We start from the raw sequence: 22,563 nt of genomic DNA on the forward strand, positions 1-22,563 counted from the left end.
ATTGGTAGAAAAACGTTCAGCCCCGCTATGGATTTCGGGCTGTGCTCGTTGCCATCATACCAATAATATCTAAAGTCGTTTGTACTCTCACCGCGGGCAGCCCCAGGCTGAGCCCTTCAAATGCATTATTTTCTTTTAATCGTCACCACCGTCCTTTGAGATGGTGGGTCTCGGGGAGGCGCCACAGTTAGCAAATCTCAGAATCTGGCCCAAGACTCTCATTCTGAACCCTCATCGCAAGGAGTGTGCAGTCTACGGGAGAGAAAAAAAAAAAGCCAAACACGCCAGTGCTGGGAAAGAAAGAGAATATGATCAAGGGCTGTGTCGTGCCTTATCCGTGGTGCATCCGAGGAAACCAGGGCCGGGAGATGGGAGCAGACTGCGTGACCAGGAGCTCAAGGGGCAGACGGCTTGGGTCCTGATCCTGGGCGCTCTGCCACTTTCTAGATGCGTCACTTCACTTCCGTGAGCCTCAATTTCTTGTCTGTTGAGATGGGGACGACGACAGTCCTCACCTCATAGGGAAGCCATGAGAGTTAAGTGAGATAATGCCTTTTTAGCACTCAGCATACTGCTGGCACATGGTAAGAACGCAGAAATGTTAGCTCCTACCGCTAACACCTGTCCTGATAGTGGTCTGTGGGAAGGCTTTGCGGGGAGCGCCCTGAAGGCCTGGTAGGTTGCACTTAGGCAAAGAGGAAGGCGATCATCTCCGGGCTGGGTAAATAAGATGAGAAAAAGCAAAGAAAATAAAATGCAGAGGCTTTTCTGGGAAATCGCAGTTATATACAGCGGTGACATTACTTCTTGTCATAAAAGCATCTCTCAGGGATAGACGGCTTCAATGACACACCACTCCCGTTTGTCCTCAATTTGTCAACACAATGAAATAACTTTTTGGGGTGTGGAACATCTACATGTGCCCAGCGGTACACAGATGCGCACACACGAAGGCAAATGTTCCCGCAGGATCATTTATCAACCAGCGCATTGAGATCAGGACACGGTTCCCCATAGAACAACGTTATATTGTTGGGTTTCTGGGTCAGCCCCACGGAAACTTCCTAATGTAGCTGAAATGCTGTGTAGTTGCAGCAGAAGACAACACTGAAGCAGCGGGAGAAACAAACTCAACTAACCCACATAAAGCTTCTTCAGAAAGAAATGGTGGGTGCAGAAAGGTAGGGCAAAGGCAGCTTTCATTAGAGGGAGGTACCGGGACTGCGATATTGGAGATGCTGGAGAAGATGACTTCATGATTTCCAAGATTCCTGTGGTTTCCTGACACTGCCTCTTTATCATGACAACCTCGTTCAGAGTGTTTGCCTTCCCTCTTTCTTCAGCACAGACACATCACTGGCCCTGCTCTAATCACGGCCATGACTAAGGCCGTTTCAGAAGAACAAGCAGAATGAAAAAATGAGGATGGGGCAGTGGGAAGCAAGGAAGAAGGTGGGAGACTTTTCTGCAGATTTGGGGATACCGCTGTGAAGAGGGGAGAGGGCAAGATAGAAAAGGCACATGAGTATGAGGGGTGGGTGTCTGAATTATAAACGGAAGCAAACAGAGGTGAACGGGAGCATGGTGTTTCCCCAGATGAAGGTAAAAGCTGGGGAGGGAAACCCATTGCGCCCATTTCCCACACTGGTCGCCAGTACATAGACCAGGGGTGGTGGACAGATGTGCGAACCAGCTGTGTATCCATGTGCGTATATGTGGTCTTCTGCCTTTTATATATACACGCACGTATACGTGTATACGTATGTTTGTTATTGTTTGTTATTGTCTCTGTAACTCAGAAAGCACCTGCATAGGTTTTATTTTGACTGCAAAGAGAACCCCTTTCCTTCCCCCCATCACCTCCCACCCTCAGTTTGGTGTAACTTCACTCCCTCTCTCTCATCTACTTGATTTTGGGAGATTTAAACACAGGAAAAAAAAATCTATCTACTGCTTATGCAATTGTGAGAAAACAAAAAGTGTGGTTTAAAGCAACCCTGAGCGGGACCCGGTGCCAGGATCCAGCCCCGGATGGCCGCACGTCTCCGCCTCTCTCCGAGTCCTGGAGAAGGGATTTCACAGGCTCAGGAAGGAACTGGATTATTGAGTCATCAGGGCAGATGTGCGATGACCAGAGAGAGAATGCTTAACGGCCTTCTTAAGGAAAAAAATAATAAAAAGGACAAAGCCCTTGTTCCTTTGACTTGCTGCTTTTATAAGGACCTAGAAACCTGCCCCCCCCCCCACCGCCGTCCTTGCTTTAGGGCCTCGGTGATGACCCTACCACAAGGTTTCTTTTAACTTACTATTGTTTGATGTTTTTCTCAGTCTGTAAAAACACTACCAGTTCTTGTTTTCTAAAAAGATTAATGTTCTCGATAAGATCTTGAAGTCCCTCTTCTTGGCTTGTTCTAGAAAGTCAGACAATAATAGTTATACAAAAACTAGAAAGGGTTTTATAGCAACAGGTGCTACGAAAACTTGTTTTTAGACCTCGACATACTTTCTATTAATTCAGATGCTATGCTGCATTATTAGTTTTAACCAAGAACTGCATTATTAGTTTTAACTAAGAACTAGAAATCTGTTTTCCCAAATGTACTCCCTGGACCACTTACTTCCAGATCAACCAGGGGGTTTGCCAGAAAGCCAGATTCCTGGGCCTCATTGGACACAATCAGAATTTCCAGTTGCTACAGTTGAGAGCCTGGAACCTGTACTTCCAGTGAATGCCCAGATAATTCGCATGCACTGCAAAGTTTGAGAAGCAGGGAGAGAGCACAAGAAACAGAGCTAGTGTGTCGAGGGCCTAACGGAATGATTGGCACGTAATAAACATTCACAGAACAGCAGCCGTCGTCACCATTACTTGATGCTGGCGGAGGCCCTGGGGGAATAAAGTGCATTAGGTGTCTGTTAACTGCAGGCTTAGAAGACTGGGCACCGCCCCCAACAGAAATCTTACAACCCTGGGGATTAAGAAAAAGGATGACAAATGTATTTCACCCTATACCTTCACTCTAAGGAGATTGAATCTGCATGGTTATTGCATGAGAAAAATGATTTTTCATTGTTTTCTCTTTGTCCACTTTCTCCTCCATCAGGCCACGCACTTGCGGGAAAGCCTCTCGGCCTCCCTCCCGACCCTGCCACCTGCCCCCGGAGCGGAGGTGCAGTTCGTTCCGAGCATCCCCCTGCCTGCGGTCTACAAGTCTTTGTCAGATTCATAAGGAAAACGCAATTTTCCTGTCCTCCGGGGAATGACAGTGGCTGGCTGGGAGCACCTGGGACACAGGAGAGACAGATGTGGCTGTAGGAGGACAGTGACGTAGGCCAGCACTGCAGTGTCCAGACACAGGCACAGGCACTCTGGCCTCCTCTCCCGACATCTCACACCAGCTGATCGAGAAGCAACTAAAACTGAGTATTTTCTTTAACCCTGTGTGACTTTTAATTTAAAAAATGGGAGGGACTTCCCCGGCGGTCCAGTGGTTAAGACTCTGTGCTTCCACTGCAGGGGGCACGGGTTTGATCCCTGGTCAGGGAACTAAGATCCCGTAAGCCGAGTGGCACAGCCAAAATAATAAAATAAAGTTAAAAAAAAAAAGAGGAGATACGTGAACAGCTATGAAACAAGTTGGTTATCAACATTAGTTGCAAAAAAAAAAAAAAGCTTCCATCAGGGGAGAGGATAAGATATCAGGCTTTCATTGAGTAGGTGATGGCTAGCATACAAAAAGGACACCAGGGTGGGGAGAGGCAAGACCTTGCTTGCGTTTCGTGTTCGTTGTGTGCCAGGCACTTGGCTAGGCCTCGACTTAAGCTCTCCCATGGATTCATTACCAGGGTTGGATGATTCTGAAGGAGTGATTCAAGTCGAATGCTGAAGAGACTATAAATCCCCCGTAAAAGAAAGCTTTCCACATCTCTGCTTGTTGGCCTTCATAAAACTCCCACAGCATTTGGCCTAAGCTGCTAGGATAGCGTCTATCACGATACACCTGGATTTGCTGTGTCAGCCTACATATCTAGTTCAGCTACTGGATTCTGAGTTCCTGATGGAAGGGATTGGCTCCACCCTGTCCTAACTGTGTTTTCTTAGGTCCCATATTTATCTGTCTGTCATCCATTAATCACAGGGCCAAAGCAGTGGCCTCCGTTGTTTATAACTCTTCTGTGATCTGGAGTCCATGCTGTAAACAGCCTCCTTATCTAACCCTCACACACCAAGCCGATGTTTTCCATGCCCTAAATCAACCCAGACAACAAGGGACAGCCCTGATGTCCCAGAGCCCACCAGAGTCATTCAAACCAGCCAATCCCAAGCTGTTTCCCAGCCCTGTCTTGCCTTATCCACGGAGACCCCAGTAAAAGCTGTGACCTCTGCTTTCCCATCACTCCTTTCTGGGCTCCCGTGGCCCTGCGTGCCGTGGCATGCCTCTCCTTTCTAGGGGATCTGTGAGGGACATTAAACTTTTCTGTCAAAGGCATTGACCTCTCTGAGTTGTCACTCACTCACCTTTATAAATTAAGACCCAGATCAATCCCTCTGTTTACCACACCCAGCACCATAGGGTTGAACTGAATTGTTGAGTATCTCTGAGTGGAAAATGGCCACCTGAACTCACATTGTGCAAATCCTGAGTTATAATTCCTCACCATATGAACAGGGCGAAATCAGTGAGCAGAGGGCTGAGTGCCACTGAAGGAAAAATGACCAACACTTTCAGAAAGTGCCTAGGGTTTCTCAAGGTTTTGGTCTATTGGTTTTCAGTTTGTTTTGAGTTTTACTTCTGCTATTTCCGTGTTCCGTCTTAAACCCAGCCTACTGTTCCTTTGTTTATTAGTCGCTTAAGTACCCAGGTGATTGATTGATCCACTATATCACTAGATATAGATATAGATAGATCATGTTGCATGCTATTTGGTGTAATCCCACAAAAAATAAATTTTCTAGAAGCAAATAATGTAAAACATGCAAATAAGAGAGTCAAGGAGAATAATTAGTGGTTTGTAGGAAAGCATCTAATAGACATGAAGCGTAAGTCTGAGAAAAGAAAATAAATCATTAGTGAAAGTCAGCTTTTCATCAGCAGTGGTTAAAAAATAACAATAAAAGTCCAAACCCAGTGTCTCATTTGGCTGGGACGATTGTTAGTGAGCTCCTGGGTAACACCTTAACTCCTGCAGTGTTCCTTTTGTCACCCACTGTCCCCTGGATGAATGGAAACTTAGTCCATCGTTCGGGGTCCCCACTGATAAGTCGCCCCCATCTCAGCATCTGCCTGGACCAGAGCCTCTGTCCCCGCGTGGGAACCCACAGCAAACCTCCCTTGGAGAGGATGAATTGAGCGCAGTTTTCAAGTCAGCAGGGAGCCGTACGTACTTTCTAGTTTTCTCAAACTAGCGAATGCATTAATTCTTTGTCTCAATATTTTTACAGTCTTCGCTATAGTTCTTGATGCCTGGAATGTGTATTAGAACTTTTGCTGAAACCACCAAATACCTGAAGGTTACCATAACTAACTAGTCACAGATGTAGTGTTAAATCCACCCCTATTTTTTTTCCTCTCTACACAGCATACGCTGGAGCCATAATATTATACATTCTTAGAACAGATGCTATTCATAAGCAAAACTAATATCTTTTCCAGAGAACACTGCCTGATTTGTGGTCAGGGCCCACCTGCTTATCAGTGGGCAAATCTACACATGAGGTTATGATGGATTTTATATGTGGACAGGTTAATTTAAAATGTAGAACATTTCCTAGTTACTAATTCTCTGCTGCTAACTCACAATAAATCGTTCCATTATAATTATTAATTTATTTTTAATTTCCCCAGCTTTCCTAATGAACTGTAGTATGAACAGGGCACCAGCACATGGAAACAGAGATGGTGACAGAATGAGGAATATAAGGACTAAATATTCTAATGTTGAAGCAATTGCTGGAGGGTAAATCTGACTTTCAGCCATTTGATGTAAAATGTTAAGGTCTTTTTTTAAATTGAAATATAGTTGATTTACAATGTTGTGTTAGTTTCAGGTATACAGCACAGTGATTCAGTTATGTAATGCATATATATATATGTGTGTGTGTTATATATATATATTCTTTTTCAGATTCTTTTCCATTATAGGTTATTATAAGATATTGAATATAGTTCCCTGTGCTATATACTAGGTCCTTGTTGTTTATCTATTTTATATATAGTAGTGTGTATATGTTAATCCTAAACTCTTAATTTATCCCCCCGCTTTACCCTTTGATAACTGTAAGCTTGTTTTCTATGTCCGTGGGTCTATTTCTGTTTTGTAACTAAGTTCACTTGTATTGCTTTTGTTTTTTGTCCACATATAGGCGTTATCATATGATCTTTGTCTGGCTAACTTCACTTAGTATGATAATCTCTAGATTTTAAGGTCTTAATACCTATGTTTAAGGGAATATATTTAAAAGTTAAAAGACAGATAGGTTTTCTTAGATGTAGGTTTGAAAGTTTAATATAAAGAAAATGAGAAGGAGCCCCCCAGATGCCAGTGCATCATTGCTTTGGGAAAACAAAATGCGCTCTTCTTTCTAGTAAAGTTGGCCGACCAGAGGTTAGCATCATAAAAACTTACATGACATTTAAATTAAAGGCCGTGAAACATCTTCAGTGCACAGTTAACTCCCACTGCTACTTAGCAGAGTACATTTATTGAGCATTCCCACTTTCTAGGTTGTGTGCTACACTTTGTATTCCACGCTATAGCAGAGACACTATGTTTACTAATATCTCAGAATAAGCACATGCTTCCTGCAGAACCTACACACACAAAGGCCTCCTTCATCACACCAGACTGTAAGCTTCTAAATGACAAGATACCCGATGACAACTACCATTCACAACAGAAACCATTAAGGCTGAAAATGTCACCATCTGATTTTATTAAAGTAATGGGCCGTTTGGGAAAAAAGAAGTGGGTAGCTGTCATTGGCTAGGAATCCAGAGCTGGGGCTCAGAAATCTGCATTTTACCTAAGTTCCTGGGTTCAAATGAGCAGCAAAGTTTAGGAGCCACGGTTTGCAACATATCCTGGAATTAACTTGCTACTGACAGGTCCTCTTAATAATGCTTCTTCACTTGCCCTGTAGATCTCGTTACCTACCAAGCCACCGGCTGCCCAATGTGGGGAGCGAATGCGTTCACAGTGACATGCGTCCCAGTTCCCCTGCTTGTCAGGCGGTGACGTAACTGAGGGTTTGGGTTGGGTCTTCGGGCTGCCATCTATTGATTGTGTGTCTTTAGGGAAATCACTTTGTTCTCTGAGCCTCAGTCTCCCTACAGGATAACAAACCACATTGTGGTTACAAGGATCAAATGAGATCTTTTATGAAACCATTCAGAACGGAGTCAACATTCCATAAATGTTAGCTGTTAGAAATGTTGAAGGCTGCGCCTTTCCTGGGGCTCACGGGAGAATGGACGAGAGAGATGGAAACTCCTGGCCATCACACACTGTCAGCAAGAGCTCCCAGTGTCTTCACATTCTGGGGACTAAATGTAACTGCTGAGCACAGCCCCTCATTTGTTGGGAACCAAGGGAGAAACCTCTCTCTTCAGGCAGACGTCATTTTAGTGCATTTTGCTTTAATGTGCTTCCTAAACATTGTGTTTTTCACGAATGGAAGGTTTGTGGCAACCCTGCGTTGAGCAAGTCTGTCGGCGCCATTTTCCCGACAGCGTTTGCTGACTTCGTGTCTCTGTGTCACATTTTGATAATCGTCACAGTATTTCTAAATTTTTCATTATTATGTTTGTTCTGGCGATCTGTGCTCAGTGATCTTTGTTATTACAACTCACTGGAGGCTCAGAGGATGGTTAGTATTTTCAATAATAAAACGTTTAATTAATGTATGTACTTTTTTTAGACATAATGCTATTGCACTCTTAAGAGACGTGTAAACATGACTTATATATGCGTTAGGAAACAAAACACTTTGTGTGACTTGCTTTGCTTCTATCTCCAGTTTACTGAGGTGGTCTGGAACTGAACCCACAAGACCTCTGAGGCTTGCCGGTATTCATTTGCTTGTGGTAGGAAAAACGTTACAGAGATATTAGGTGATTAACAGATTGTAGGGACTGTTCCACTTAGCCTCTTAATTGAAAGGCAAGACTGTGATTTCCTTCCTTCCTTCCTGCTCTGCAGACAAGAGAATGGTATCTCAAAGAGCATTGCATTTTTAAGCTAAAACAAAGGTTTTAACTAAAGCTACTGAAATATCATAATGAATTTAGTTAAAAGACTGTGCAAGGCAGGATACTTAGAGCTACATTGATTCTGCCAGGGATCCCAGATACCACAAGATCCCAAGAGAACACTTTAGTGAGAGGACTGTTACCTACTGTAAAATGTAAAGGAAGGCTCAGAGCTTAATCTGAGCGTCTGGCTCCGTGTGTGTGTGTGTGTGTGTGTGTGTGAGAGAGAGAGAGAGAGAGAGAGAGAGAGAGAGAGAGAGAGAGAGAAGAGGCCAGTAAAAGAACTAGCTTTCAGGATTTAGAAAAGTAGTTTTAACCCAATGACGACAGCATGGAGAAACGTGTTAGAAATCTTGACAAAAATACTGTGGACGAAATAGCTATCTGAGTCTAACTCAAGTGTGCTCTGAAGCATCCCTGATGGGGGTCAGTTTGCATGACTCTTCTTTTGGATATTACCCCATAGTGGACCTGTGGCTAGGACATTACTGCACTGACCTTTCACCCTTTTCTTCCAAATTCAGTGGGAGTGCACCAAGCAGGCAACTGGACAAGATGAACGTAATGTGACCATACTATAAACTCACTGAGGGAATCCCCTGGTTGTCCAGTGTTAGGACTCCACTCGGTCACTGCCAAAGGCCCGGGTTCAATCCCTGGTCGGGCAACTAAGGTCCCAGAAGCCACTCAGCGCGGCCAAAAAGAAGGAAAAGAAAAAACTCACTGAAAGTTTCGGCAATTTCAAGTTCAAGTCCTCTTTGTGTGTCTTGAGCCAGATTCTCTGGCCTGGACATTCCGAAGAGCCAGCCTGGCTATGTGGCCTGGCTTTCAAACGTTCCCGGGTGGATCGCGTCTCACCTCACGTGTGAGTGCGTCATAGCAGGGGTAGAGCTGATGGGCACAGCTCTGTGTCCACTCGGACACACAACGGAAGGGATTTCCGGAGATCTGCAGCTCCCGTGACCCCCACGGGGGACAGGAATCCAGAAAGGGCAGAAGTCATGACAATCCTTGCAATCCTCAGAACCAGGTTGTGGTGGAAGGTGACAGGGCAGCTGGTGGCTCTGTCAACCCCCCCGGTCCCTGTCCTGTATCCATCCCATCCCAGCACACCATGCTTTCAATACCTGCTGTCATAGGAGGCTGACTCCCTTTTTTCCATTTCCCACATCCAACTAACTTTTAAAGGCTTTACTTATTTTATTTAAATCTGGATTTCACAAGCAGGAAATCTCTATAGACTTCTAGGAGCCATCTTCTTCCTTGGGGCAAAAGGCCCTGGAGTCCAGAGTGGACTGGGTCGGCGTGGCCCTCCTCTCTGAAGGAAATAAATGGGCTTTGGGGAATGCAGGAGCCAGTGCAAACAGAGTCCCCGCAATACCAAGAAAAAGCCCACAAAACAGACTGTCACATGCTGCCTTCAATCTGCTTTCAGCAGGCCTCCTTAGGAATAGTGTCCTCTCCTCATTAAACCCATTAGCCTGGTGACATTTCACACAGTTTTATCCCTGCTCCAGGGAATGGCCTCATTGATCTAATCTCCCTGTCAGCAGCAGTGACACTGGGCAATTGTTATATAATAAGTGACTAAGGAGAGAAGGCGCCCAAGGTTTGCTCTGACTTTGGTGGGTTTCGAAGCAGAGCTGTCCCCTTAAGCCACTCTAGAGACTTACATTTATTCCAGAGGAAAATTCTTGCATCCAATGAAGCCAATGTCACATCAGAAACGCCAAAAACCCTGGCAGAAGCCAAGCTGCCAGAACCGTGCCATCAGATTATGGGGTAACTCAGCGGAAAAAGCCAGAGCGAGTGGGAAGGGAAAAGTGCGCTCGAGATTACGGCGGCGTGTCTTTGTTTCTCCAGCATCTGCTAAAGGGGGAAGACATCCCTTGGAAGAATTAGAGGAAAGAGCAAAGAGCTGCCACGCCTCCGTTTGCCTAGCCTGCCACTCCTGCATCCTCATTTCATGTGAACACGCACTTCCCAGAGCTGTCATTTGTTCTGAATCTTCTCCACTGAGATGACAATTGGAGTTAGCCTGATGCTTCCTGGGGCAAATGTGTTTTCACTTCGAATTTAGCAATATGGTTCACGCAGGCACTTTCGGAGCATTTGGTACCCACCCAGAAATCTGACAGAGTGATTTCTTTCTAGAGTTCGCACGCCTGTGTTTGCATTTTATCAGAATAGCTACACTGCCCAGGCGGTCCTTGATGGCAGAAACCACAGCTGGGGCTGAGTTTCAAAGTCAGGTCCTCCAAGACTGGGGAGCTCACTCTGCCAGACAGAGAAGCAGGGCTGCCTGTTTCGGCAAGGGACAGCATCCCAGCACTGCCCGGTCATCCCTTCTCTAATTATGCAGTGGGACTGTGAAGGGACATGTCTGGGGGGTTAGGACAACAGAAGGACACACGTGTAACCCTGGGGAGCGTGGCCTTGCTAATCATTAGTCTAAATTGAACTCGGGTGTGATGGGACCGACAGGCGCCTGCCAGCCTCAACTTCCCAGGAATCAAAGTTAGCCTGAGAGCAAAGCCATCATGCTTGTCGAGGATGGAAGGAAACAAAAGATGCACTATAAGCTGGCGAGACCAGCTGCGAAGGCTGAATTGCTCGGGCCCATGTTTTATTCATTTGAGAAGGGTTTCTCGGGGAGAGAAGAAGGGACATTCCCCAGCAGAATTCACTTGCCCAGAATGGCAGGCAGAAAAATGGACATGTATGTGATTGAATTGCGGAAAATGGAGGAAGACATTTGGAATTGCAGAATATTAACCACGCTGCTGCAAGGCACCTGGACTGGTCCGGTGCCACCTGCCTTCAGAGAGCTCCTGGTGGTTCTCTGCGGCAAGGCGACACACAGGTGTGGGCAGAAGGTGGTACCTGGAACTGAGGTGTCTACACCCTTGGCAAGGAATTGAACAAAGAAATGTACTTTTCCATACTTTTTTTTTTTTTACCATTTTTAAGTATACAGTTCAGTGGCACTAAGTATCAATACATTCACCATCTTGTACAGCCACCACTATCCATTTCCAGAACTTTTTCATCAATGCTAACAGAAATTCTACCTGTTAAACAGTAAGTCCCCGTTCCTCCTCCCTTCAGCCCCTGGTAACCTTTCTTCTATTTTCTGTCTATAAATTTCCCTATTCTACCTACCTCACAGAAGTGGAATCATATACTATTTCTCTTTTTGTGTCTGGCTTATTTCACTCAGCATGACGTCCTCAAGGTTCATCCACGCTGCGGCATGAGTCAGAATGTCCTTCCTTTCTGTGGCTGGATAATATTCCATTGTATGTATATATCACACCTTGTTTCTCCATTTGTCTGTTGTTCAATGTATGCTCGTGTTGTTTCCCCCTTTGGGCAATTGTGAATAATGCTGCTGTGAACACTGGTGAAGAAATATCTGTTTGAGACCCTGCTTTCAATTCTTTTGAGTATGTACCTAGCAGTGGAGTTAAAGATCATGCAGTAACTCTATGTTTAACTTTTCAAGGAACTGCCAAACTATTTTTACACTAGCTGCGCCATGTTACATCCCAGTAGCAATAGGTGAAGGTTCTAATTTCTACACATCCTTGCCAACACTTGTTATTTTTTTTTTTTATGATTGGTCTTTTTTAAAAATAAATTTTATTTATTTATTTTTGGCTGTGTTGGGTCTTCGTTGCTGCGCGCGGGCTTTCTTTAGTTGAGGCAAGTGGGGACTACTCTTGTTTGCGGTGCACGGGCTTCTCATTGCCACGGCCTCTCTTGTTGCAGAGCACGGGCTCTAGGTGTGCGGGCTTCAGTAGTTGTGGCACACAGCCTCAGTAGTTGTGGCTCGTGGGCTCTAGAGTGCAAGCTCAGTGGCTGTGGTGCACAGGCTTAGTTGCTCTGCGGCATGTGGGTTTTTCCCGGACCAGGGCTCGAACCCGTGTCCCCTGCATCGGCAGGCGGATTCTTGACCGCTCTGCCACCAGGGAAGCCCATGTAATTTTTTATTTTCTTTTTTAAAAATAACCATCCTAATGGGGGTGTGATGTGGTATCTCATTGTAGTTTTGATTTGCATTCCATGTTCTTAATAATTTAGTCACTAAGGACAGGTATGGCTTATCCTTCGAAATTCTAGCAGCTCACCCTGGTCAGCCAAACAGGGTGTGTATGAAGCCTATTTCCTGACAAGTCTCAGAGCTGCCCTGGAGGGGTTTCACCTTGTAACCCTCACAACCGCAGAGCACACAGAGACTGATGGCAATTGTAGGAAGGCAGACTGGATCAGGAAAGGCACTCTGTGCTCCTGGGCCAGATGGCGGGCTTTCTCTTTCTTTCTTTTTCTTCCTTCCTTCCTTCCTTCTTTTCTTTCTTTCTTTTCCTTTCTTTCTTGCTTTCTTTTCCTTTCTTTCTTTCTTTCTTTCTTTCTTTCTTTTTCTTTCTTTCTTGCTTTCTTTTCCTTTCTTTCTTTCTTTTTTTTCTTTCTTTCTTTCTCTTTCTTTCTTTTCCTTTCTTTCTTTCTTTTTTTTTCTTTCTTACTTTCTTGCTTTCTTCTTTCTCTCTCCCTCTTCCTTCCTTCCCCTCCCTCCCTCCCTTCCTTCCTTCCTTCCTTCCTCCCTCCCTCCCTCCCTCCCTCCCTCCCTTTTCCCTTTAATGCAGCAGCATCAGAGATCTGCCATTCAGTGCAAACCAGACACTTCACCCATCACGCCTGTGAAGATGGTTGAAACAGCTGCGCTAATGCCTGACAGGCTGGACAATGGTGAGCGGTGCAAGGCTTGCTCTTTTGGAGGGAAGAGCCTATCACTCTAAAGCAACAGCAAGATCCATAAATTATACCTGTGGTGATTGGAAAGAGCTGGATCTGGAAGAATCAATCAGAGAAATCTCTTCTCTAGTGATTGGCTGATGGCAGCAGCCCTTTTATACTACTCGGAAAGTCCACAGGACAATAATGCATTGCTCTTCAGAATTAGAGGTATCGGAGCTGCCCCAGGCATTTCTCCTTGATGACACTTAGGAGGATGGTGCCGCTGGAGTAGGGATGTTGGCGGCATTCAGGAGGGAAGGGGTGCAGATAGTATTCTTAAACAACCCTTGGTAATGGATGGTCAGAGGTCATAGTCATCCTCTTTTGTGTGCACTAGAAGCAGGAAAGTTTATCTGATGCTGTGGGGATGGCGGGAAGGGCTCTACAAATCTGGTTCTGGGCTCCAGTTGTCAGACACTGGTGAGGCTATTCCAGTCAACGCCAATGAAACTCACCTCCACTACTGTTGCTGTTCCAGGGATGTGACTGTGTTTGTTTGTAGGCCAAGGAGAGTAGTGATTATAGGAGCTTCTGGCCTGTGGCGGCAGAGTGCAGAAAGGTGCCATTGAACTTCTTAGTGATGGAGATATTACTACTCTAGATGGGCTTTTTGAGTTTCTAAGGAGCAAAATTTCCAAGAGGCAGAAATTGATTAGTGTGTTTAATCACCATTATCTCTGAGCAAAGCTTTTTTTTTTTCTTTTTTCCCCACAAAACCTCTGCTGGGATTTCTGGCCATGGATTGGCTGACCTTGTGTCAGTTTCTTGACCAGGCTCCAATCAGTTGTGTCTGGGGGCCTGGATCACCTGACACACCACATGGCTGCTCCCATTTAGATACTGAAGGGCAGTGGGCAAGAGGGTTTCAGGAGTTGGGGACCTTGAATTGCATCCATGGTTGGTGGGTCTAACACATTCACACCTCAGTCTGCACTTACAGAAACCAGACACTAGGTTTTCACAGTTCTCTCCCCTGCTTAGAACAGTTTCTGCAGATTATGAGAATAAATTATAAAAAATATATAGCTCAAGTCTTATTTGCACAATTATTCTTATCATTATTCATCACTTATTTAGTTTTCCAAACAACCCCTCCCTCCCAAAGAGAGAACAGGAATAAAAATGAATATTCATATAAACCTCTTGGCAGAAAAACAAATCTGTAAGAGGGTTTCCTTAATGAGTTGTCTGAGTTGAGTAGTTTAGATGTTTCCCAGAGTAAGTCCAGATGGAATTAATTCTCCTACTGTCCAGTAGTTTGATTGAACAGTGATTGAGTGAAAGAAACAGTTCTCCTCTCCTTTTGGGAGTCTCATCTTAGAAGAACCACCAGGTTTTGAAGTCTCACTTGCATCTTCCTTCTTCAGGATTCAGTTGTTCCTCCTTTGCCCCTCTTCTCTCCTCCCCACCTTCAAATAGCTACATTAAGAGCACCCTCCCCTTGGTCCCCGGGACTCACAGCTTTGAGTCAGCTTAGCCCTTCCCTTCTCTCCTCTCTTTCCCCAACAGAAGTCATCGGTGAGTCCTGTCTTCATATCCTTCAACCTATCCCTCCCAATATATTCCTGCAAATTTGGCACGTGTCCCATCTGGGGCTCTGCCTTTGGCCTTCCTCTACTCCCTCAGACTTCCTACACAAAGCTTAAATCTCACTTGAATCAGCCCGCTCCCCTCTTTGCAAACCTATGGTACAGCCTCTGTCAAATTCAAATGCTACTTTGCACACTTTCTACGTTAAAGTTCCTAATCACGTGCTTCATGGACTGTCAGCCTGTTACCGACCAGAGTTCTTGGCCTCCTTAATCAACAGAAATGGATCAGAGGCCAGACAAGAAATTCAGGCAAGGCTTTTTTGGGGCCCCTGCTGCAGCTGAGGGGTGCAAGATCAAGTAAGAGGTTCCCTTGCTCGCTCACTCCCCGGGGGGGGCAAGCTGCTTCCTTATATGGGGTAAGGGTAGGGGTGGGTCCAGGGGTCGGGCCGAAGGGGTGACGTAGGTGGTTTGCCCACCCCTTTGGTGGTGTTGTGTGCAGGGGGCGTGCACAGTACCCTGCTTTTGCTCCTGACACCCTGCTTCTGCTCCCGCTCCCGGCTCTTCAGAAATGGCAGTTGGTCTTTTTGGTCTTTTTGTGTCTTCTTGTCCATAATTTGCCCCAACTGTGCATGCATGCAGTTATTTTTAGTCCCTTATAGTTCCTTTGTATTTGTTGCTCAAGGAGATGTTTGTCCAGGTGCCAGCATTACAGCAAAGGGTCCCAGGTCCCAGACTATCTCAGCTCCACCCCCATTCTGTAGGAGGGCCCCACCTCTGACCCCTCCCCTTCTCATTCTTTCTACAGGCCATCGCCTCTCTGGAACGCTCCCCCGCGTCATCACCCCCAGGGCCCCGTGCAATCCCAAGTCCAACAGCAAGCCCCCAGCTTGTACCACAGACCCGATACACCCATGCCTTCATTTAACTGTCCTCCTTACAGCTCAATCTGCGTCTTCTTGTCCATGATGCCTGCTGTCCTGTTGGTTCCGTTAAGCTCCTCTCCCACGTGGGAGTCTACCAGGACTTGCTCTTGGCCTCCAGAAAGAGGAAAGCCGATTCCCTTTTCACCAGGGCAGCTCTATTGTAGAGTTATACCAGGTGATGTTTGTATTCTAAACTCACTGAAGAACGGGACACATCCTTACTCTGGCCCAAATCTCCTTACTGCTGACCATCTGTCACGTCCCAGATGAAGGCAAATTCCCCCAGAGGTCAAGTTTAAGAGGCATCTATGTTACCTGGGAGGGATAAGATATTATTGGCACGTAGTGAACTCATACCACGGACTAGTTAACCAGATTAGCTAGAGAATAAGGAATAAAAGACTAGAACAAAGGGCCACTAGAGTTTGATATTTGATATATCAGTCAGGATTTTCTTTTTTTCTTGGTGTTTTTTTTTAGTCGGGGGTGGTGTAAAATGACAAAAACCCAGTTAGAACTAGCTTGGTCATACAGGGAGCTTTGATTGGATCACGGAATTGAAGAAAGGGTTGAACAAACAAATTGGGTAAGTAAAGGCGTGAGTTGACTCAGAACCTGGAATTCAAATGGCAATAGGTAGAACCATGGTCCTAGCAGGGCTCTGACGAGAAGAGAAATCAGTGTCACTGAGACACACCCATGAGGACAGCACACAGCTGCTGCAGAGCAGCTCCTGGAATTAGGAGACACCCATTTAGAATTTGCATGTAGTACTATTACCTCCAGCACTGACTGCAATTCTGGTGCAAAAAGATGTTCCTTTAGTTTTTAGAGATATCAATCAAATGTGTACATAACTAGAAGGTCTACGGGTATATCAAGTTTCTTTATTTGCTGCAATTTAAACAGCTGCATTTGTATAAATGTTATATCTTTGAAGCCTAAGTGTAATTGTTTTTTACCTTTTTCTTAGAAATGAATAATTAGGAATATATATTTTACATCTCACACATAATGGTGATGATGAAAACCTTTAAAAGTGCCTTGGAACAGATGGTAGTTTTAGAACAAAACAGACCAATTAGCTGTCAAATCCAGTTACCCGTAGGATGAAAAACAGAGTCAGTTCTCAGGTAGTGCTAAGAAAAACTCCCACTTATTCTAATACCTTAAGATATGAATTCTTTTGTAAAAATTTTGCCATGGGAAGAACTATGAGAGCTCACTGTTATTGAAGGTCACAAACTGGAAGAAAAAAAAAAGACTTCCCTTATCAAATGATATAAAACCTAATTCAAACTGATGTCACTGATTCCAGACCAAATGGTGCAAATTTCTAAGGTTTTCCAAATATGCATTATTTTCCTGTCCCCATTTGCAGAAACGTTTAATCTCTTTATTTTCTTGTTAACCGTAAGAAGGAGGAAGAGCTAATCTCCTATTTTACAAAAGTAGAGTTTTCTTCACAGATACAGAGAACAAACTAGTGGTTACCAGTGGAGACAGGGAAGGGGATTAAGAGGTACAAACTATTAGGTATAAAATAAGCTACAAGGATATATTGTACAACACACGAATATAGCCAATATTTTTACAATAATATAAATGGAGTATAATCTTTAAAAATTGCAAATCACTGTATTGTACACTTGTAACTTATATAATATTGTGCATCAACTATACTTCAATTAAAAAAAGAAAAGAAAAATACCAGTAAAAAATAGCAGAGTTTTCTAGAACTGGAAAACCTTAGAAGTCATTACAGATGAAGAAAATGACTTGTCTGAGGTCAGACAGCAGTTGAGAGTCAGAGCAGACACCAGAAAACAAGCTCCCTCTCCAGCATCTTTCCACTACCTCACTCCACTGCTAAGAAGTTACTTCCTAAAGGACTGTTTCTATAAATAGTCACTCATATCAGATTTTCTTATATGTATATTCATGTGGATCTACTAAATGCTTCAATGAAAGATTTTTAGAGAACATTTTACATGACCACAAACAGTTTTCAAGGTAAATATATTTATGGGTGTCCTGCTGTACTCGATAGATATAGCAGGGTTCTTTGTACAGCCCAGAATACGGGGTCTACAGATAACTGGAAGAAGTTTAATTTAATAGCTAAAGCTTAAATGCCTATTTACTAAGCCATCAAATCTGTGTTTAAATAACCGAATCCATGATTTTACATGAGGATGAATTGAACTGTCTGTCTATTAGCCCTAATACAGGTCAGTCAAGAATCAGAACAGAAATACAGGCATCGAAATCACAAGAAAAAGAAAACATGTGAATGAGCAAAGCAGATTTAAAGAATCTGAAAACGTCTATTATTCATGAGGTGGGAGAGTAAGTTAAATTAATTTAATAATTTAATAATAATTTTATTTAATTATTTAATTATTTTTATAATTATAAATATATATATAAATATATAAAAATATATATAAATATTTTAATAATTATTAATAATTTATAAATTTATAAATAAATAATAATTTAAAGCAATTATTTGCACTCTGGAAATCATCACAGTTACCCAATCCATGTTTGTTCTGTTCTCTACTTTTATACAGTTTTCAGATTAGTTTGTCCTCATATCCTTCCCACAAAATAAAGTAACAATCCTGATGTTAGACCTAGCGGAATACTAGAATCCTGGTTCTAAAATACTGGTGGGTATTCTGCCATCACTGGTGTCTTTTCTTCCGTTACATAATTTTTTCTTTTTAATCTTTTGGTTTCTTTATGAACTCAAGTTCAGTTTTTACGTGTTTACTCTTTCAGAGGAGTAATGTCTTTCTGGTATGGCTTACATACTTGGTGTTAAAGAGGGAGTCCCTCAAATTGTAAAATTGAGGAGAAAAGCAAGGCTGAACTAAAATGATCCACCATGAGCACATTTTGAGGCCCTGTTCTGTGTGAACCATCTGCTTTATTTGCAACTCATTTTAAAGAAAATTTATAATATTGTGTTTAATTTCTGCTGAACAGCAAAGTTATATTCTTTTTCATATTCCTTTCCATTATGGTTTATCACAGGATATTGAATATAGTTCCCTGTGCTATACAGTAGGACCTTATTGTTTATCCATCCTATATATGATAGTTTGCATCTGCTAATCCCAAACTCCCAGTCCATCCCTACCCCACCCCCTATGCTTGGCAACCACAAGTCTGTTCTCTATGTCTGTAAGTCTAATTTTGTTTCATAGATACATTCATCTGTGTATATTAGATTCCACATATAAGTGATACCATATGGTATTTGTCTTTCTCTTTCTGACTTAACTTTGCTTAGTATGATAATCTCTGGGTCCATCCATCTTGCTGCAAATGGCATTATTTCTTTCTTTTAAGTGGCTGAGTAATAGTCCATTGGACATAGATACCACATCTTCTTTATCCATTCATCTGTTGATGGACATTTAGGTTGTTTCCACATCTTGGCTATTGTAAATTGTGCTTATTTGCCACTCTTTTTATGTGACCTTGTATTGGTCTTTTTTATTTAAATTTTTATTGGAGTATAGTTGATTTACAATGTTGTGTTAGTTTCAGGTGTACAGCAAAGTGAATCAGTTATACATGTATCCACTCTTTTTTTTAAGATTCTCTTCCCATTCAGGCCATTACAGAGTATTGAGTAGAGTTCCCTGTGCTATACAGTAGGTTTTTATGAGTTATCTATTTTATATATAGTAGTGTGCACATGGCAATCCCAGTCTCCCAATTTGTCCCTCCCCCCTTATCCCCTGGTAACCATCAGTTTGTTTTCTCATCTGCAACTCTACTTCTGTTTCGTAAATAAGTTCATTTTTACCCTATTTTTTTTTTAGATTCCACATATAAATGATATCATATATTTGTCTTTCTGTGTCTGACTTACTTCACTCAGTATGACAATCTGTAGGTCCATCCATGTTGCTGCAAATGGCATTATTTTGTTCTTTTTTATGGCTGAGGAATATTCCATTGTATATATGTACCACATCTTCATTATCCATTCCTCTGTTGATGGACATTTAGGTTGTTTCTATGTCTTGGCTATTGTAAATAGTGCTTGTTTGCCATTCTTTTTATGCGACCTTGCATTGGTCTTTACATTTCAATAGTATCTCAACATTTGTCCTTTAGTCTTTACCGTAAGATTCCCTCTAGCTCAAGATTTCTTTAATAAATCACAGTCACAGTTCTTGCTTTCAATAAATTTACTGTCAAGTTAGAGCAAAGATGTGCTGGACTGCAATATGGGACACAGGTTTTGCAAAAATCTGAGAAAACAGAGGCCAGTCAGAGATGTGCAATCGCAAAAGGATACTTGAAGGGGATGAGATGCCCTTACAGGATGGGAAGAAGGAAGGGCTTCCAAGTAATGGACGATACGAGTTACAAGCCAAAGTTGTGAGAACTAGTTTCAAGAACTAAAGATGTGTGTTGGAAAGTGTGCGTGTGAGTGAGGAACGATGCGCTGACCCTGGAGATGCTCTTCGGTCACTTTGCAGCTAGGCCAAGAGCCTTAATCTCCAGCATCACCCATGACTCGGTTTACCTGTTCTATCTAAGAGTGCCCATGGACTTAAGGTGATATCCAATCTATGAGATTCTAACTTCTCATTGGCACAGCGAGAATCTATGGCATCAAATAGAATTTTGTTTAGTCAAATTCTAACACCAATCCAGTGCTCCCTCTGGAAAGTCTAGTTATTTACATGAACTCATTTAAAACGTTCAAAATTGAAATTCCGTGACAAATCAGATGGGATTTTATAAACAAAATTTGCAAAACTCTGTATCTCTACTAACTCTTTTGAAAGTGGGCAATTTAGAATTTTTTCAGCATTAAACTGTCACCAAAATTAAAACTGTACATTGAATTTTATAAAAAGGGATTTTTCTCAAGGAAAAATGAACAGGTACAAAGCGCACTAAAGATGAACTGCCCAGAAAAACAATTCGAAGCAAAGCTTACTTATTGTCTGCCTCTTCTTGGATATTGAAATTCTTCTCTCCACAAAGAACTGGTTTGTCCCTTTGGCAGACAAGTCAGTTGTGCGTTTTACTGACAGGACAGAAAATAGAGTCTTCCACCGAATTTGAAATGAGCCGCATCTACAACCCAATGGAGAGCTCACTTCTTTTTGTTTGCCTGCAGATGGTGTCAGGGGGCCTAAGGTAGGACGTTTTGTCTGTGTCTGGACCTCACCAGTTGCCTTAGCTTTGGACTTTCAACAGTGAATTCTGCGTGCTGAGGGCCATGTCACAAATCCAGATCATTCATTACTACCTAGGTTGGGTGGAAATGCGATCCCACTATTAGAAAAACAAAAGTCATTCAGTGCTTTGTTCCAACTGACACAAGGCATCCTCACTTTTGTCATCCTGGTCTTTCCCACAGATCAAGAGATGAGGAGATGTCCACCTAGCTTTTTCCAACCAGTAGATCTGAACTCTTTGCAATCTGAGGCATATGATTTGGAAATGTTCACCTACTTCTTATAAACAAAGAAGCCAGATCTTCCTGATAGTCAGAAATAGTTTTCTAAAAGGCATACTGATAGATTTCTCTCTGTTTTGAAAGTATGGAATACATTTCTTAGTTTTGGTAGATTTTTATTTCTTGCTAAAGAACTCCTGCTGTTACCTGTCAGATCAGCAGGATAGGTATGGGGGGATGAACTCCAGACTTGGGGGCTGGAGCCTTGGGTGGGAATCCTGGCTCTTCTGAGTTAGGGGCACCTGCATGATGGAGACGGTGCTGTTACCCACCGGTGATGTAGCCACAACCCGCCTCTCCACTCCTGCATACTCTCTACCCCAGGTGGGAGGCCAAGTAGTATCCGATTGTCAAGTTAGGGAGGAGCATTCTCCAGCATCATTTTATCAGTAATACAATTGCCGGACTTAACTGGTTCCCAGTGTGGGATGGGAAAAAGGGGAGGAGGTTATTTCTCTATCCTTATTCAAAAAGACCTAGCATGGTCCCTGGAACCTCATTGGACTTTAGTCAATTTTTGCTTAAAAGTAATGAAAGTAGAGAGAGTGGCTCTAGTAGAAAAAAGCCAAGTAGGTTGAGTGTGAAGATTATAAATAGGTGCTGGAGGCAGATGACGCGGCTTCCAACGGCTTCCAACTCCCCAAGATCGATCGTTAACATTCGGAGAGAAAACAGCAGTCTCTCTCCCTGTGGGAAGTTCAGGAGAGAAGGTTCATCCTTAGGAGTTCCAGAACACACCACGGCCTGAGTCTGTGGGTCTCAGCCAATGCTGGAGGAATCCTCAAAGCAGCCTCCTCCCCTACCCCCATCCCCGGTGCATTTGTTGACTTAGAACAAACGGAGGGGTCTGCCAGCTCAGTGTTCAGGTTTTAAATCAAAGAGTTTGGGAGATAGCAAGATAAAGGGCCTGATTCCATTTCAGTTTCTTTCTCTTTTAAAAATAATAAGGTTCAGAAACACAGTGACCCCAAAGCAGGGGCTGGATGAAGTCCATCTGGTTTCCAGGCCTTGATGTGGGAAGAAAAGACACGGTACAGACCATTAATCTCTATCTCGAGAAGGAAGGCGATGTACAAAAAATACGGCTCATTAACCAAAATGCAGACTTTCATTTTTGCTCTTTGGGGAGAATTTTGAGAAGCCGTTGATGGTAAGGGTGGACCTCTACCTGGCCGTGGAACCGAACTGCGGAGGTGTTGGTCAGATCATGGCTACCTGAGAGAGAGAGGGGCTCAGAGACGACGAGCATCTGTCTCCTAGAACCTTGAATGGTAGGCACCTCTCTGCTCCCGCCTCATCTGGCTGGGGAACCTTTGTGGAACACCAGGGATGAGGGCTGTGAAATGAGGATCCTCCTTCCATATTAGTTTAGTTGCTGCTAATCGCTGTGCAGGGACAGAAATGTTGGTGCATCTTTTTGGCAATCCCTTCAGAAATACATAAAACTATCCAGTGTTCACTGGACAGTTGTTTCCTAGGATACGGAATGGCCACCGCCATTTTTGTAGCCAGTGATACCGTTTGGTTTATCCAAGGGGGTGAAGAGCCTCCGTAGGTGAGTTCATCAC

The sequence above is a fragment of the Leucopleurus acutus genome, assembly GCF_964270905.1.
Source record: "Leucopleurus acutus genome assembly, chromosome: 1".
NCBI classification, from domain to species: domain Eukaryota; kingdom Metazoa; phylum Chordata; class Mammalia; order Artiodactyla; family Delphinidae; genus Leucopleurus; species Leucopleurus acutus.